General features: G+C 43.0%; 1 protein-coding gene across 1 annotated transcript in view; it reads left to right on the top strand.

Moving 5' to 3' along the window:
• The first annotated feature begins 1077 nt into the window (after positions 1-1077).
• The window catches only part of ANXA11 (annexin A11), a 56626-nt gene continuing 40722 nt past the window's right edge, over positions 1078-16981 (top strand). Inside the window, exon 1 of the mRNA XM_074958679.1 lies at positions 1078-1435. The gene's annotated coding sequence lies outside the window, so the exon portion shown is untranslated. The remainder of the gene's footprint in view (positions 1436-16981) is intronic.

A 16981-nucleotide genomic window follows, 5' to 3' on the forward strand; every position in this document is an offset into this window, starting at 1 on the left:
AGCTCAACCAGCGGCTGTAGCTATGTTGGCAGGAGAGTGTCTCCCACTGACATAGTGCTGTGCACACTTTTGCTGGGTTAAGCACACTTATGGTGCTCCGGGGTGTGTCTTTTTTCACACCCCCAAGAGACAAAAGTTTTGCTTACATATGTACTAGTGTAGATATGGCCTTAATCTAGAAGAAAAAAGGCATAATGAGATGCAATATATGCTGTAGTTCAAACAGGTTTGAGGGGTTTGCTGCAGAGTTTACCGGTGAAGTTCTCTGAGGCGTGCTAGGCAGGTGATCAGATCTGATCATCGCGATTACACACCTAGCCTTAAAATCCTTGTTCCAGCATCTTTTGATGCCCGTCCCTCTCCCCCCCTCCCCCCATCATTGACATGTTCTCACCTTTATAATCTGAATGGAAGCAGAAGGGATAATCAGGGCGGTTGTGTGGAAAGTAGCTACTTGCTGGATGAAAGGGAGGGTGTAAATGTAAGAGGTGTTTTCAAAATAACCATGTCCTCAGCGCAATATTTTCTAAACAAAATGTATAGCCTGAGACTACCACACCATTGCTTCTATGTACTAACCTCTTTGGAGCAGGGCCAGTCTTTGTTCTGTGCTTGTACAGAAGCTTAGTCCTGATCCACGGCTGGGGTCCCTAGATACTGGGGCACTATAAAGAATAATTATTAATGTGGGTGCGAAAGGACAGCAGTGGAGTGGTGACTTAGTGAGGGAGGGGCTGGCTCCTCCACGTCTAAAGGGCTATTAAAAAGCCTGACCCAAATGCTGTTCTGACCTACAGTCTGTGCAACCTCAGGGTGACTTCACCGAGGTTGGGGAGGGTTCAATCAGCTGAGAGTTAGTCAAAAGGATGTTGCAAGAAAAAAATGGCATCAAATATTCCGTCAGTTTCCTTTTCGGTTTAGTGACAGTGGAAAGGAAGCCCAGTACGTGGGAGACCCCCTGACTCCACATGCAGGTCATAGGGTAGTTACGTAGTCCATGTGGGGTGATTTTTTTTCAAGCCCCACCCAGACACCCGTGCTAACCCTTTGTAACACTGACCCGCCCAGCCCGGGGAACCCCACGCGCCGCTGCCTGGGCAGCCCCCTGGCTGGATGGCAGCGGGAGGGGCTGGTGCTGGAGCTCGCCCGGGGCCCAGCGAAGCTCTCCGGAGCACGGAGCGAGCCACACCTGCATTTTCCGAGCGGAGCAGCCCGCTGGGACCAGGGGCGCGCTGTCACGTTTTCCATCGCGCGGGCGGGGGCGTGGGGCTGCGGGCGAGTGAAAGTCTCTCTCCTCCCCGCCCGGGGCCCTGCTCTACTCACAGCGGGGGAAGGAGGAAGAGCTCTTGTAAGCAGCTGCGGCTCCTCCCCTAGAGCGCCTCGGCCCACAGGACGAGCGGCCGCCTCAGTTTCCGGGGAGCCCCGCGTCCCGCAGGTAGGAGCCCGGGCTTCAGGAGTGGCTGGGCCAGGCGAGGCGCGCAGGCGGCTGGCAGGCGAGGGGGCGACAGCGGGGAGCGGCGCAGGAGCGCCCGTGGCACCTGGACGGGGCTGGGTGGGACCCTTCCCCCTCCCCCAGCTCCTCGCCCCCTTCTTCTGCGGCGCGCCCAGCCCCGACACACCCTGGCGCCCCGGCCCCAGGCCGATCTCCCGGCAGCCAGAAGCGAGGGAAACTCCCACCCGCTGAAAGCCCGGGGAGCTGCAGCCGGGCAGAGCTAGTCAGACTCCGGCCCCTTGGCTGGAGCGTACCCAGGGTTTCTGGTGTAGCTTGACGGGGGGGGGGGGGCTGCTGCGATTGGACCGCAAACTCGGGGGGGCGCAGGGGCTGTCGGGGCAGGGAATGTCCTTCTGTGCCGTGCAGCACCTAGCACAATGGGGGTCACAGGCAGGGCTGCAATGGCAATACGTGTCAATTGCACTGCTCAGTGACTACTACTAAAAGGACAGGAGCGGTATGTATATGGGGGGAGGGGAGAAGTATAAACTTCCATATTTACATCCCTCCCTATGCACACATTTTCCTACGCTTCTTTTGGGCAGTAGGCAATAGCGTGATGCCATGTGGTTGCTTCCTGGTAAGCTTCAGGAGAGTGGCTAATACAAATAACCTTCTTGAAATATTGAAAGCTTATGCTCAAATAAATTGGTTAGTCTCTAAGGTGCCACAAGTACTCCTTTTCTTCTTGAAATATATTGTTAAATATTACTTAGGTTTTAAATGTGCCTTTTAGTCAGCTGAAAGTGTTTCCTCTTCACCTGAATTTCCATCCACAATGTTGTCACATCACTTGCTCTTCTTAGGTGTGTTGCATTTAATTTCAGAAAGGGGAACTACACAAAAATGAGGACGTTAGTTAAACAGAAATTAAAAGGTACAACACCAAAAGTAAAATCCCTGCTAGCTGCATGGAAACTTTTAAATGACACCATAATAGAGGCTCAATTTAAAAGTATACCCCAAATTAAAAAACCTAGCAATAGACCCAAACAAGTATCACTTTGGCTAAACAACAAAGTGAAAGAAGCAGTGAGAGGCAAAAAGACATCCTTTAAAAAGTGGAAGTTAAATCCTAGAGAGGAAGATAGAAAGTTTTTGTAAAGGGAAATCATGCCTCACCAATATACTAGAATTTGAGGGGGGTCAACAAGCACGTGGACAAGGGGGATCCAGTGAATACAGTATATTTCAGTTTTTATAAAGCCTTTGACAAGGTCCCTCATCAAAGGCTATTGAGCAAAGTAAGCAGTCATGGGATAAGAGGGAAGGTCCTCTCATGGATTGGTAACTGGTTAAAAGAAAAGGAGTACTTGTGGCACCTTAGAGACTAACCAGTTTATTTGAGCATGAGCTTTCGTGAGCTACAGCTCACTTCATCGGATGAAGTGAGCTGTAGCTCACGAAAGCTCATGCTCAAATAAATTGGTTAGTCTCTAAGGTGCCACAAGTACTCCTTTTCTTTTTGCGAATACAGACTAACACGGCTGTTACTCTGAAACCTGGTTAAAAGATAGGAAACAAAGGGTAGGGATAAATGGTCAGCTTTCAGAATGGAGAGAAGTAAATAGTAGTGTTCCCCAGGAGTCTGTACTGGGCCCAGACCGAGTCAATATATTCATAAATGATCTGGAAAAAGGGATGAACGACGAGGTGGCAAAATTTGCAGATGATACAAAACTTCTCAAGATAGTTAAGTCCCAGGCAGACTGTGAAGCTCTACAAAAGGATCTCTCAAAACTGGGTCACTGGGCAACAAAATGGCAGATGAAATTCAATGTTGATAAATACAAAGTAATGCACATTGGAAAACATAATCCCAACTGTACATATAAAATGATGGGGTTTAAATTAGCTGTTACCGCTCAAGAAGGAGATCCTGGAGTCGTTGTGGATAGTTCTCTGAAAACATCCACTCCGTGTGCAGCGGCAGTCAAGTGAACAGAATGTTTGGAATTGGATAGATAAGACAGAAAATATCATATTGCCTCTATATAAATCCATGGTACTTCCCCATCTTGAATACTGTGTGGAGATGTGGTTACCCCATCTCAAAAAAGATATATTGGAATTGGAAAAGGTTCAGAAAAGGGCAACAGAAATTATTAGGGGTATGGGTTTAGTGTCTGCCATATGAGGAGAAATTAATATGACTGGGACTTTTCATCGGGGGGGGGAAGGCGACTAAGTGGGGATATATGATCTGATAAAATCATGACTGGTGTGGAGAAAATAAATAAGGAAGTGTTAGTTACTCCTTCTCATAACACGAGAACTGGAGGCCACCAAATGAAATTAATAGGCTGCAGGTTTAAAACAAACAAAAGGAAGTATTTTTTTCACACAATGTACAGTCAACCTGTGGAACACCTTGCCAGAGGATGTTGTGAAGATCAAGACCGTAACAGGGTTCAGAAAAGAACTAGATATTCATGGAGGATAAATCCATCAATGGCTATTAGCCAAGATGGGCAGGGATGGTGTCCCTAGCCATTGTTTGCCAGAAGCTGAGAGTGGGTGACAGGGGATAGATCACTTCATGATTACCTGTTCTGTTCATTTCCTCTGAAGCACCTGGCATTTGCCACTGTCAGAAGACAGGATATTGGGCTAGATGGATCATTGGTCTGAGCCAGTGTGGCCATTCTTGTGTTCTATGTTCTTATTCATGCTGGGAGGTGCGATTAGCAGTTTGCGTAGCGCTAAACATAGTGGTGTGTCCATTGGTGGCACAGGCGGCCACTTGGCCTGGAGTACAAACCTTCCCGACCACCTGGCCATGTCCTGGGGTGGCAAGCCTAAGCTCTCACCCATGCTCCTGTGGACACGCAGCTAACTTTAGGCACTAACGTGGGTACCTCTGTCTGAGCTGAGACACATATTGCAGCTCAAATGTAAACATAGCCAGAGAAACAAACTGTCGAATGAATGGGAATCCCTGCCATGAGGTGGAGCATATAGGGGATGGATCTAGTGTCTCAAGGAGGAATTGCAAGTGATGCTTCAGGAAGTGAGGGGAAACTGCATTGGGAAAAACAGACATGAGAGTATGCATGGCGGCTCTTTCCCTCAACCCATAAAATATATAAATACAACTGCCATTGGGTAAGCCATCAGAAATAAATGTCCTTAAACCACGCCTTAAAATACCTATAAGGTTGTTTTCTCTGTTTACAGTGGGGTTATGCTAGCAGAGAACTTGGCCTCATATCTAGCTCCTTATTGAGCAAGGCAGAGTTCCCAGACTCATTGAGGTTCTTTTGGAAATCCCACCTGCTAATCCTATACCTAGTAGTCACCAGAAGTCCTGCATCATGAGAGCCTGTCATGCCTGCAGTGGCTTAAGAGCATAGGTACCAACCTCAGGGCAGACTGTTAAGAACCAGGGCACAAACCTCAAATTCGTTCTGAGTTCTATACTTAGATTTCACTAGCCAATTATCAAGTGTAAATTCCTCCAGCACTATACCAGCCTTAACATGGAGTCATAGACAGTCCCCTGGGGTACTCTGATCTATCTTGTGATAGATGGTCCCCTATACCAAAAATCACAACAATATTCAGATTACTCCCAGTCCCAAAGGACCAGTCCCTTACCCCAGGTCAGTTGTACCTTAGATATATCACCAAAAACAATGCTTGTAGCCAAACTTGTAATAAACTGTGTAAAGAGTTACTAACTAGGAAAAGGAAATAAGTGTTATTTACAAGGTTAAAGCAGGTAAACATAGATAAAAACACATGGGTTCTGATCTTAAGTTTCCAAAAGTAATAGACACTTCTATAATAAGCAAACTTTCTACGTTCTTTAGCACTAACCTAGAGTAAGCACAGGTACTCTTTTGTTTATGCTTAATAATCTTTGCCCTTCAGAGTTCAAGCAGCATAAAAGATACATTTTTCAGAGTAACAGCCGTGTTAGTCTGTATTCGCAAAAAGAAAAGGAGTACTTGTGGCACCTTAGAGACTAACCAATTTATTTGAGCATAAGCTTTCGTCATCCTTGCTAGGGCTTTTGATTCCTTCCCACCATCTGCAAATTCAGCTGTTGGGAGGAATTCACTTATACCTCTCCTGGTGGGGAAGGAGGAGCAGTCAACAAAGTCTTTTGTCCTCTGATGTTCCACAATAGTTCGTCTGGTGGTGGTGGCCTTCTTTTCTTGGGCAGGAGATAACGTCTCCTGCTGGAAGCTAATATGTCACACTCAATGCTTCTCTTTTGTCTGGCGACTTACAGTTACAAACACTTCAGTATTGCCTTATAACTAGGGCTGTCAAACGATTAAAAAAAATTAATCACGATTAATCGTGTGATTAATTGCACTGTTACTTAAATAATAGAACAACATTTATTTATTTTTGGATGTCTACATTTTCAAATATTGATTTCAGTTACAACACAGAATAGAAAGTGTATAGTGCTCATTTTACATCTATTTTTGCTTACAAATTTTTGCACTGTAAAAAACAAAATAAATAGTATTTTTCAATTCACCTCATACAAGTACTGTAGTGCAATCTCTTTATCATGAAAGTTGAACTTACAAATATAGAATTATGTACAAAAAATTACTGTTTAAAAAAAAAAAAGCAAAATATTAGAGCCTACGAGTCCACTCAGTTCTCCTTCTTGTTCAGCCAGTTGCTAAGACAAATATGTTTGTTTATATTTACGGGAGATCCTGCTGCCCACTTATTTACAACGTCACCTGAAAGTGAGAACAGGCGTTCGCATGGTACTGTTGTAGCCAGCATTGCAGGATATTTACATGCTTCAGCCCCCGTGCCAGAGGACATGCGTCCATGCTGATAATGGATTCTGCTTAATAACGATCCACAGCAGTCAGATGCCACCAGCAGAAGGTTGATTTTTTTTTTTTTTTGGTGGTTCGGGTTCTGTAGTTTCTGCATCGGAGTGTTGCTCTTTTAAGACTTCTGAAAGCATGCTCCACAACTCGTCCCTCTCAGATTTTGGAAGGCACTTCAGATTCTTAAACCTTGTGTTGAGTGCTGTAGCAAGCTTTGAGTTTTGTCAAATCTGCAGTGACAGTGTTCTTAAAACGAACAGCATGTGCTAGATCATCATCATCCGAGACTGCTATAACATGAAATATTTGGCAGAATGTGAGTAAAACAGAGCAGCAGACATACAATTCTTCCCCAAGGAGTTGTCACAAATTTAATACATATATATATATATTTTTTTAAATGAGTGGCATCAGCATGGAAGTGTGTCCTCTGAAATGGTGGTTGAAGCCTGAAGGGGCATACAAATGTTTAACACATCTGGCACATAAATACCTTGAAATGCTACAAAAGTGCCATGCAAACGCCTGTTCTCACTTTCAGGTGACATTGTAAATAAGAAGCGGGCAGCATTATCTCCCGTAAATAAAAACAAACTTTTTTGTCTTAGCAATTGGCTGAACAAGAAGTAGAACTGACTGGATTCGTAGGCTCTAAAGTTTTTACATTTTTTTTTTTTTTTTTGAGTGCAGTTATGTAACAAACAAAAAAAAATTTTAAGTTGCACTTTCACCGTAAAGAGATTGCACTACAGTATGAGGTGTATGAGGTGAATTGAAATATACTATTTCTTTTATCATTTTTACAGTGCAAATATTTGTAATAAAAAAATATAAAGTGAGCACTGTACACTTTCTGTATTCTGTGTTGTAATTGAAATCAATATATTTGAAAATTGTAGAAAAACATCCAAAAATATTTAATAAATTTCAATTGGTATTCTATTATTGTTTAATCACAGTTTTAATCACATTGTTAATCGCGATTATTTTTTAGTTAATTGCAGGAGTTAACTGCGATTAAGCGACAGCCCTACGTATAACATGGGATACAGATATTATGACATGAATGCATGCAGCAATTTACAAGCATTTCATAACATTTGAACACTAAACATTTGCTTAGAATTCTAATACCTATTTTAATAATACTAACACACAGGTGAGTCAGATGGATTCCAGCTATGTATTTCAGTGTTCATTTGAGACATGGGGACCTTGATGTGAGCTACCTGGTCTGCCAGCATCATGGTGTCAAAACTATCTAAACCCTATCCAGAGATGTGGTTTCAAAAAAATCATTTTAAGTTGTCAAAGCAGCTCTGTATGTAGTATTTAAGGGGAAGCCAGTGAAATGACTGTGTTAGAAAAATAGTTGGGGAAAAGCAGAGTTAGCATAAGAATCCACGCAGCGATTCTTTGCCTGAGCTCAAGCCTACAGAATATTTTATTTACTAGTTCATAAATCAGCAAGTTACTGTAAATGCAACTTCTAAACCATCTGGTAGCATGGGAAAGAGGCAGCATGGGATGAAATGTAATTATGATCCAGAGATGGCAAGAGAAAAGTTCTGGTCAGAATACAGATATGACCAAAGATGTTGGCCAGATGCGACAGTAGCTGTGATATTAACAGGGCTGCTGACTCTAAAGGCAAGGCCCCATGTACTCTTTTTAGTATGACTTCTTGGTGCTGCATATAGGAAATCCTGTGTCCGTGCCAGCTAATTCATAGCTGTAGACTTATCTTGAATTAAATCTGAAAGTGAGTAATACAACCACTGCTCTTTCCCTTCTGTTATTTATTTTCATATCAAATCACATCAGTTTTACACTATTCCTAGACCTTCATTCTCACTGAGTCACTTTATACACCCAATGTAACGCTATGCATTGTGGGTGCTTAACTGTGTTGTATACCTATATGGGGAAAAGATGAAGTCTTGACCACTGGTTAGGGGACACCTTTGGCTTTGGACACCTCGAAAGGCAACTTGGGCTTGTAAAATAAGCATAAAAGTTAGATGTTAAGGTAAGAAAAGAAGCAGTTTAAACGTTTTGTCGCTTATATTTCAGAGTTAATGTCCCCGTAACAAGTGAGGGTAGTAGTTTGCCCCTCTTTCAGTTATTGCGCTAAGCTGTTTGCAGACAGAATATACTGGGAAGGTTTTTCAGCACAACCATAAGCACTAGAAATGTAGTTTTTAAAAAATTTAAATTTAGGCGGTGGAGCAGAACCCTGTGGCAAATCTGGAGGCAAAGGAGTCACTTAGTAGTTCATGGATCAGGCTCCGTGTTTGTCACGGAAGTCACAAATTCCGTGACTTCTGCAGCAGCCCCATGCGGCTGGCTCAGGAGCCACCTGAGCAGCCCCGGCAGCACCGGGGTCAGTTGCACTGGCTGCTGCTGGGGCAGTCCCGGGGGGCCTCCTGCGCCCCAGCAGCAGGAGTTTGGATGTGGGGGGGCTCAGGCCTTGGGGTTGGGGCTGCTGCTTACCGGGGGTGGGAGGCTCCCCTCCCTCAGCTCCCCTAGCTCCGCGTGCTGCCTCTGCCGGCAGCCAAGCCCTGCCCCCGCAGTTCCTATTGCCCGCGGCTCCCAGCCGATGGGAGCTGAAGAACCAGGGCTTGGAGCGGAGCGGAGGCAGCACGTGGAGCTAGGGAGCTGGGTAAGGAGCAAGGCTCAGCCCCCCCGCCCATGCCCAACCCATCCCAAGCACCTGCGCTCCCCCCTGCTCCCATCCCGGGCAGCGACTCCCCACCCAGCACCTGTGCCCCCCTCCCCAGGACCTGCAGCAGCACCCCCCCCCGAGCCATGACTCGCCCCCTCTTCCTTCCCCCCCACCCCCCACAGTTTTAGTCGGGTATTTTTAGTAAGTCTTGGATAGGTCATGGGCTCATGAATTTTTCCATGACTTTTAATAAAAATACCCGTGGCTAAAATGTAGCCTTATTCATGGGGCCTACCTAGAGGCAATGTCACCACAAATATGCAAGGAGGTCACCTGCAATAAACTCAGCTTTGTCACTGCTCAGCTGAAGAAAACGATTTAACATCTGGCTCTGGACTTGGGTGAGACACAATAGCACAGAGAGGACCTGTGAAAGAGAATATTGGAACTCAGTGTCATCAGAATAACAATGATGATTCAAATGTACTGGCAAATATCTGAAGTTTGATACTAAAACAGCAGGGTTCTCAAAACCGAGCCTGCTAGATTTTCTACAATATACAGAAATTATATAGGGATAGAATGCACAGGTAGAACTAATAAGTAGTGTACTGATGCTTAGGTGATTGCCTTCACACACCTTTTATAATGAATAGCGTTGATGGAGGTAGTCCTTTTTCATTATGGTAGAACACCGCTATTGGCCCCAGCATCTCAGCTAAATGGTTGGCTGTTGACCTGAACAACAGAGACCTTATGGTATTTTTCAGCTTCTGATATTATGCAAATATTGTATTTCCCTTCTGGCAGATGCCAGGGTGAAATATCCTGTCGTGCTCCAGGTATATAAGTAGTGAAAAGGTCAGCAGTAAATATTTACAATGTATTGCTTCCAGTCTTAATTCTGGATTCTGCCCTTTGATTTTTATAAAGCTTCCTCTGACCATTGATTTTTATAAAGCTTCCTCTGACCATTGATACAGAGCTAGTTCTGTCAACAATTTATCTGCCTTTTAAAAGGGAGGAATCGCATGTGATTTGGGTATCCAAGCAGTAGATATCTGCTGCAAGCTGTGAAGCTGGTCTCTGGTGCATCTACCCTAAGAGAATTTGCATCCATATTACTGCAGAAGCCAGCCGTGCGGCAGCTGCACTAGTACTAAACAATTGGTGTAGCTGGGGCTCAGGTATTATGACAACTTGGTCTGAACAGGCTTTTGTTTCATGGTGGTAAAAATACTAGAGCCCTGTCTACACCAATGTCTATCTAGAGCTGGGTAAAAATGTTTAGGCAAATAGTTTTAGACTGAAAAATGCAGTCCCAGTGGATCTGAAACTGCACTGATTGTTGTATTTAAAAAAAAAAAAAAAAAAAAAAAAGAGGTAGTGGCGTGTTGGTGTTAGCCCAGTGGTTGGGAGTTCTTGCTTGGGGTCTGGTAGACCCAGGTTTGAATCTCCCACTGTGGAACAGACCCCAAACAGACTTTTTTTGATTCCTAAAAAATTCCAAAACGTTCAGATTTAGTCTTCTCAGCTAGGCATTGGATTGTGATACTACATTCTCTCACTGAAGCCACTGAACAGCCAAGGAAGATGGTCCTTGGTACAAAGTCCAGATCCAACTTCCTTAAAGTTCAAGGGAGTTTTGAGGCAGTTTTAGATGGTTCCATTAGAGCAGTGGTGGGCAACCTGCGGCCCATGGGCCGCACGCAGCCCATCAGGGTAATCCGCTGGTGGGCCGTGAGACAGTTTGTGTATTTTTGCATGGCCGCCTGCAGCTGCCAGTGGCCGCAGTTCGCTGTTCCCGGCCAATGGGAGCTGCGGGAAGCAGGTTTTGGTTTGGGCTGATCTTTAATAGCATTGTTCAGCCTGCACTGTGTTGTTTATAAAGGGACACTTCCAGCCTGAAAATCACATTTTGTCTGAAAATATTGTACCTGGGATAGTTACAAGTTCCAAGTTATCCGCTACCTTTGACAGAACTTTGGATAACTTTGGATACAGGGCTGGACCCCTGTAAAGTCAGCCAGTTTTTCCATTGTTGAAAAGACTCTTAAAATTGATGGAACAATTCTTTCTTTCGTACGTTCTTTCTTTCATTCTTTCATACTAATGTTAAAAATCTGGAGATGATATAGAAAGGAGACAGTCTCAGAAATGGAATGTTTACGCTTAAAAGGATTGTATTGGTAAATGTTGATTTCATCACATACACACAAACTAACAATGTTTACAGATAGCGAAGTAAGAAAAATGCGGCTTCGGAGCTTGATAGAGTCAAAATCCAATAATTTAGACTTTTGGCGCTTTACAAATGGATGAGCAAATGGATCGTGAAAACAGAATATGTTGACTTAAGCAGATCTATATTCTGGCATGTGATGTTGACAATTTGTGTTTTAATGGTTAATAAAACTTTAACTTTTTGAATCTTAATGTCTGTCATTAAATAGTTGTGTCCCAGGCATAATTTCATACAACTGTTAAAATTTAAATTGATAAAATAAAAAAGTTTTAAAAATAAACATCAATATCTGTTAAAATTATTTAAAAAAATTGAATTCTGCCAAGTGTTTTTATGTTAAAGATGTAAATTGACCGTGTTCTTTTTCAAAATTGTTTTGTTGATTCAACATGTGCTGGGGTTGAGATGGGGTTTAGTGTAGACCCTAGCTACAGCAGCAGGAGGGGTTCTCCAGTCGGTGTAAGTAATCTACTTCCCCAAGAGGCTGTAGCTAAGTCGATGGAAGAAAACAGTGTAGTGCTGTCTACAGTGGGGATTTTTTCTCACCCCTGACTGATGTAGTTAAGCTGACCTAATTTTCTAGTGTAGACAAAGCGTTACTTTCTTTTAACTACCCTTTGACAGTTTTAGTAAAATTTTAATTACTGTGGAACGCATGGATTTTTTATTTAAATACAGTTAACATGGTCCCTGTGAGGAATTAGGTGAGGCACAGCACTAACTTTTTGCCGTCATTAATGAACAAAGCACATTGTCAAAGTATGACTACTGGATACAGTACTTTGCATATTGACTTCCTGGACAATTCAGCACCTGAGGGAGTTAAGTATGTAGTGAATGTTGTTACACTAGTCTCCATTAAAAACAAACTGTTGACTGATTTTTAACTGTGCTTTGTGCTTGGTCTTGCCAAATCTAGCTAGCTTCTTACAGAGCATATATATTCATATATCTATACTGCATATGTTTCACAAATACAGCTTCAAAGGTCTCTTCCAGCCAGTAGTTCTCAACCAGGGCTAAGCAGAGGTCTTCCAGGGGGCACACCAACTCATCTAGGTATTTGCCTAATTTTATAAGAGGCTACATAAAAAGCAGTAGCGAAGTCAATATAAACTAAAATTCATACAGACTTGTTTGTACTACTTTGTATACTATACAGTGAAATATAAGTACAATATTTGTATTCCAGTTTATTTTATAATTTATGTGGTAAAATGAGTAAGGAAGCAACTTTTCAGTAATAGTGTGCTGTGACACTTTTTTTGTATTTTTTGTCTGATTTTTTTGTAAGCAAGTAAATTTTTAAATGAGGTGGAACTTGAAGGTACACAAGACAAATCAGACTCCTGAAAAGGGTACAGTAGTCTGGAAAGATTGAGAGCCACTGGGCTTTTCCATCCTAGTGTGTGTGAGTCTGTCTCCTTAAGAGCTAGGTATTGTTGTTGTTTTTTTCCCCTTCTTTTGCAGTCTCTGGAACAGAAATACAAGTATTTGCAATTGAGGTTTCGAAAGGCTTCTGTATTTCTCTTTTTTTATTTCCCCGAGCTAGGTGGAGAGAATGCCTGAACCCTTAGGCCACAGAGGGTGGCTGCTACATTCTCTAAGGCCCAACCTTATAAACTGTAAACAAGGCGGTGGTTTGTAATACAAATTGCTATCATGGTTAGGAATGTTTCTTTTCTTTTTTTAGACAACTTAAATATGACTGCTTTTTCCTGTGTTTGTGTTTTCATACCAAAGAAAAGGGCAAGGTTATTTTAGTACTGTTTGACTCTTTGAAAAAAACCTACTCAGAGTAATTAAGACACAAAGGCTAAATATTAAAGGCTGAAATTTTGCAAGGTTTGGGCTGTGTTGGACATATGCCCTTTTAAAATAGAATATTCTAAACCTCTGAGGAGTAATTGAACTCTGAAGAACATCCATGATATTTGTATGGAGGCTTTTTTATCTATTCTTCAAATGACGACTGTATAGAAAATATTATGATTATATCATAACAGTTCAATTGAATCATCTATTCCAAGAGCTCATAGACCTAATTTGATGTCAGTTGAAGATGTTTTCTTTATGCAAACATCTTGTTCTTACAGTGCATCTCAAAGCAAGTGTAATAATGTGTGTATAGTCAAAAAAACATTTTTGACAATGGAAGTACAAGAAGCATTTCAAAATGAACTACCGAGGTGCTACAAAAGGAAAATGATCAGTCAGGGCTGCTTGTCAACTAATTCCATTTCTGTTTACGTTTTGACACTGGGTGGGGAAGTTAGAAGCTTGTACAGACACTGTTAAAGGCTTTGGTCTTTGTTGTCCCCCAGTACGTATTTAGAGACTTTTTAATAAACCAAGAGCTTGTCTACATGGTGCTATACTCTGTACTTGAGGAGTATACATTTTAGGGCACTCCAATGTGTTGCAAAACAGCTGGCTCTCGTGGACTATGCTGGTATTCATTAAAAGTTCCCTAATGCGCATTAATGTAATCCCCCAAATCTGCAGGGGTGAACTCCCAAAGAGCACAGAACTGAATGATTGGGAAACAAATGTTCAGCTGCATAATAATGATACAAATAGCACAGGATTTTTGGAGTTAAAAGCTGGACTCTTCTGTGGATATAGCAATCGAGCTGATGATGATTGGCTGCTCCATATCATGCTATTTAATATATTATCCCTTTTCCTACTCATCTGGAATCCTAATGCAAAGTTCCCCTTAAAAATAAGCATACAGATGTTTTCTTTCCTTTGCCTGTGATTTCCTCTGACTTAATGCTGGTGAATGGTGCTAGAGACCGTGGTCCTGCAAATGTCCCAAAATGTGCAGTGGCATAGGTGCAGACGTTTTTGTGTTGCTCCTCTGTCATACCGCTGGGCTGATTTGGAGGAACGACATCCACGGCTGAAAACCAGTTCAGGCTCCAAGCTCATTCGGTCCTTGGCCTTTCCTGAAAATGTGGGTGTCCCGGTGGTATGATGATGTTGAGAACATAGATTGCCAAACAGCCATCGAATTACAACTTTCAGTCACTACCAACTGTGCTAACATAGTTGGGACCTACTGTGGATCATTTTTAAAGAGTCTTAGTGTGGAGCTGCTGAATTGCTCATTTCATCAAATCAGCCTTTGAAACTCCACAGTAGTCCCACTGAGGTCTCCCTTGAACATATCGTGCATTTTTTCCCAGCCACGTGGTGACTCGCAAGGTATAGATAGTAATTCAGAAGAACGGTGATTTGTCAAGTCTCATGTGGGAAATGCAGAATTCTCAATAACCACCGGTAAAAGAAACCTTTGCTACTTCAAGGACATAGAATAGAAAGGCAACAGTTTGTTACCATCTTAAATATGGTAGAACTTTTCTTTCTTTTGTCTGTCTGTCTCTTTATCACCACGCTGGATGGTGATATACTTGAGTCAGTTGTAACAACTGAAGACTGAGAGTAGAACTCCAGTAATTTCACACCCTACTCTTTCAAAATAACATGGTACCTTCTCTAGCTTTACTCAAGTCCAAAGGCAATTCCAGCAGATCGGGGGGGCTCCTGAAGACCATTTTCTGTCGTCCCCCCCCCCCACACACACACACCATGCTGATTAAAACAGAGAGGAGCAGCAGACCCAAAGAGTGTGGGGCAAAGGTAGAAGGCAGCATCCAGGCTGTGGCTATGGCTAAGGAGATCTTAAGCAAGAATTGTTGGGGGGGGTAGTGGCTGTAGCAGTGGTGCTGGAGAGGATCCTGAAGCAGTTGCTGGGGGAAGGAAGGGTTTGAAATCACTCCCGTTAGTGGCAGCAGTTGGTGGTCAATCTGATTCAACTCTAGTATGAGGCAGAAGCAACTGCCTAGACACAGTCACTGGGGCTCTAGAGTAGCCCCTGGTAAGGAGTGCAGCTAGCAAGTAAGAGTGCTAGAGGGAAATCTGACCATGCTTCCTCTGCTTTCAGTGAGGGACAGAAATGTCAGTAGGCCTCCTCCAGGGATGTAGGCTGGTGTACAGCTCCAGAAACTGGATCTGGGGCAGCCACATGTCTCACCATTCATGGATGCTCACTGCTTGTGTCTTCTGGAGAAGGACTGATGAGCAAGTTTGCCTCTCTGCCTCCCTTATGGGGTCCCTTCCAAACAGGTGGGTGCCTGTTTCACCACAGATTTTTTATGGATTGTAAGCCCTGCTCTTTTTAGGCCTGTTCTTCATGGAACTGGTGAGATGGTTTAATTGGGATCATTTCCTTCTTGGGAAAGTATTTTGCTTCACTGAGCCTGGTGTGTGTGTGTGTGTGTGTGTCCTTTAATGTAGGGAGGGTTTTTAAATGGCCTGAATCAATACAAGAATAAAAAGCCAATAACTTGTTACATGACATTATACTACTATTGCACAGGTCATATCTTTGGCTGTTGCAGGCCTGACTCGCTCCTGCTAATGGTAGATTCAAGCTGTTTGGGGTTTCACATGGAACAGAATGCATTTTAAAAAAAATCAATGGGAAAGCGCTGTCCTATCTTATACTGGCCTTGCTTTGACACTGAAAGTAGCTGTTCCCATAGCTGTCAGTTTACTGTACAAAACGCCATCTCCTTTTCTTGTCCTGTCACTTAAACAAGACATAACACAACAGGAATTGGTTCACTAGTCACTCTCATGTAAATCCCCATGGTGGAAGGGCTATGAGTTATGGGTGCCATCCTGCATAACACATCCGTAACTTTGTGAATGAAGTTACATATGTACATTAAAGTTTGCCAGATTGAGGCTTAAGTGCATAGTGTTTTTAGTGATGACACCAAACTTGCCCTGGAATGCCTGCCTTTTATTATGTGGGTGTTCTTCAAGGGTAATTAGTCAACCACTGCACAGGCACAGCGGAACTACTTATGGGAGTACGGGATGCAGGGACCCTGTATTTGCAGGGATCAAAATTATGTCTTGCTTAGATTGTGGTTGTCTGTTTACCTTATGACTTATTTGGTGTATTTTATCTCAGACACTTTCTGGAAACATGAATACAGAATAGCCAGATGGAATCTCTATGCTGCATGGTGTCTGTCTGAACCCATTGTGACCCTAAGAACCCTGCAATGCCAACTGGCGAAGGGTTCACTCTTCTTTAACAGCAACTCCTAATGTGCTGCTTTCACAGTATTTGTCTAAAAAAGGGTTGTGGGGGCCTGGGAGGTGATTAATAAAAGTTTGTCCTACCGATACTCATAATCATTTTGAGATGTACGTATGATGATTTTAAGGAGTTACGTATAGGTGCAAAAATGTGTCTTAGAGTCTGTGTCCCAGGCAGATTTGTCAAACAAGTTTTGTCAGACAAAGGGATGTAGACTCTCCAGTCTCCCTATGTTTATGTCTAAATCGAGCACTGTAAGCCAACACAATGGAAACCCATTTTGCATACGGAACTGACTGGGGGATGTGAAATCTCCAGTAAAGAGCACACTGGAGAACAAAACATTGGTATGTGGGGGGGGGGGGTATACTTGAAAGGTTTACTGCATTGTAACTGGGGGACCCAGTTATCCTGCACCTTGGGAGTAATTGATCAGTGCAATTACATTCATGAAAAAGGGATCCCAACTTGTCCTGGTTGGAAATGCTGCGAAAAAGCTTTGGGTGAGACAAGACTGTTTTTAGACAGATGGTTTGCCTGTAAAAGGTAAGCTGAGACTTTAAGCAGCATGTTATACCTTCTTGTTTTCGATGTAACCATTTCTGTTCCCACTTGTTGTTATCCTTGCTTACTGTCTCGTAGATCTTAATCT

This window comes from Natator depressus, chromosome 7 (genome assembly GCF_965152275.1).
Source record: "Natator depressus isolate rNatDep1 chromosome 7, rNatDep2.hap1, whole genome shotgun sequence".
Taxonomy (NCBI): domain Eukaryota; kingdom Metazoa; phylum Chordata; order Testudines; family Cheloniidae; genus Natator; species Natator depressus.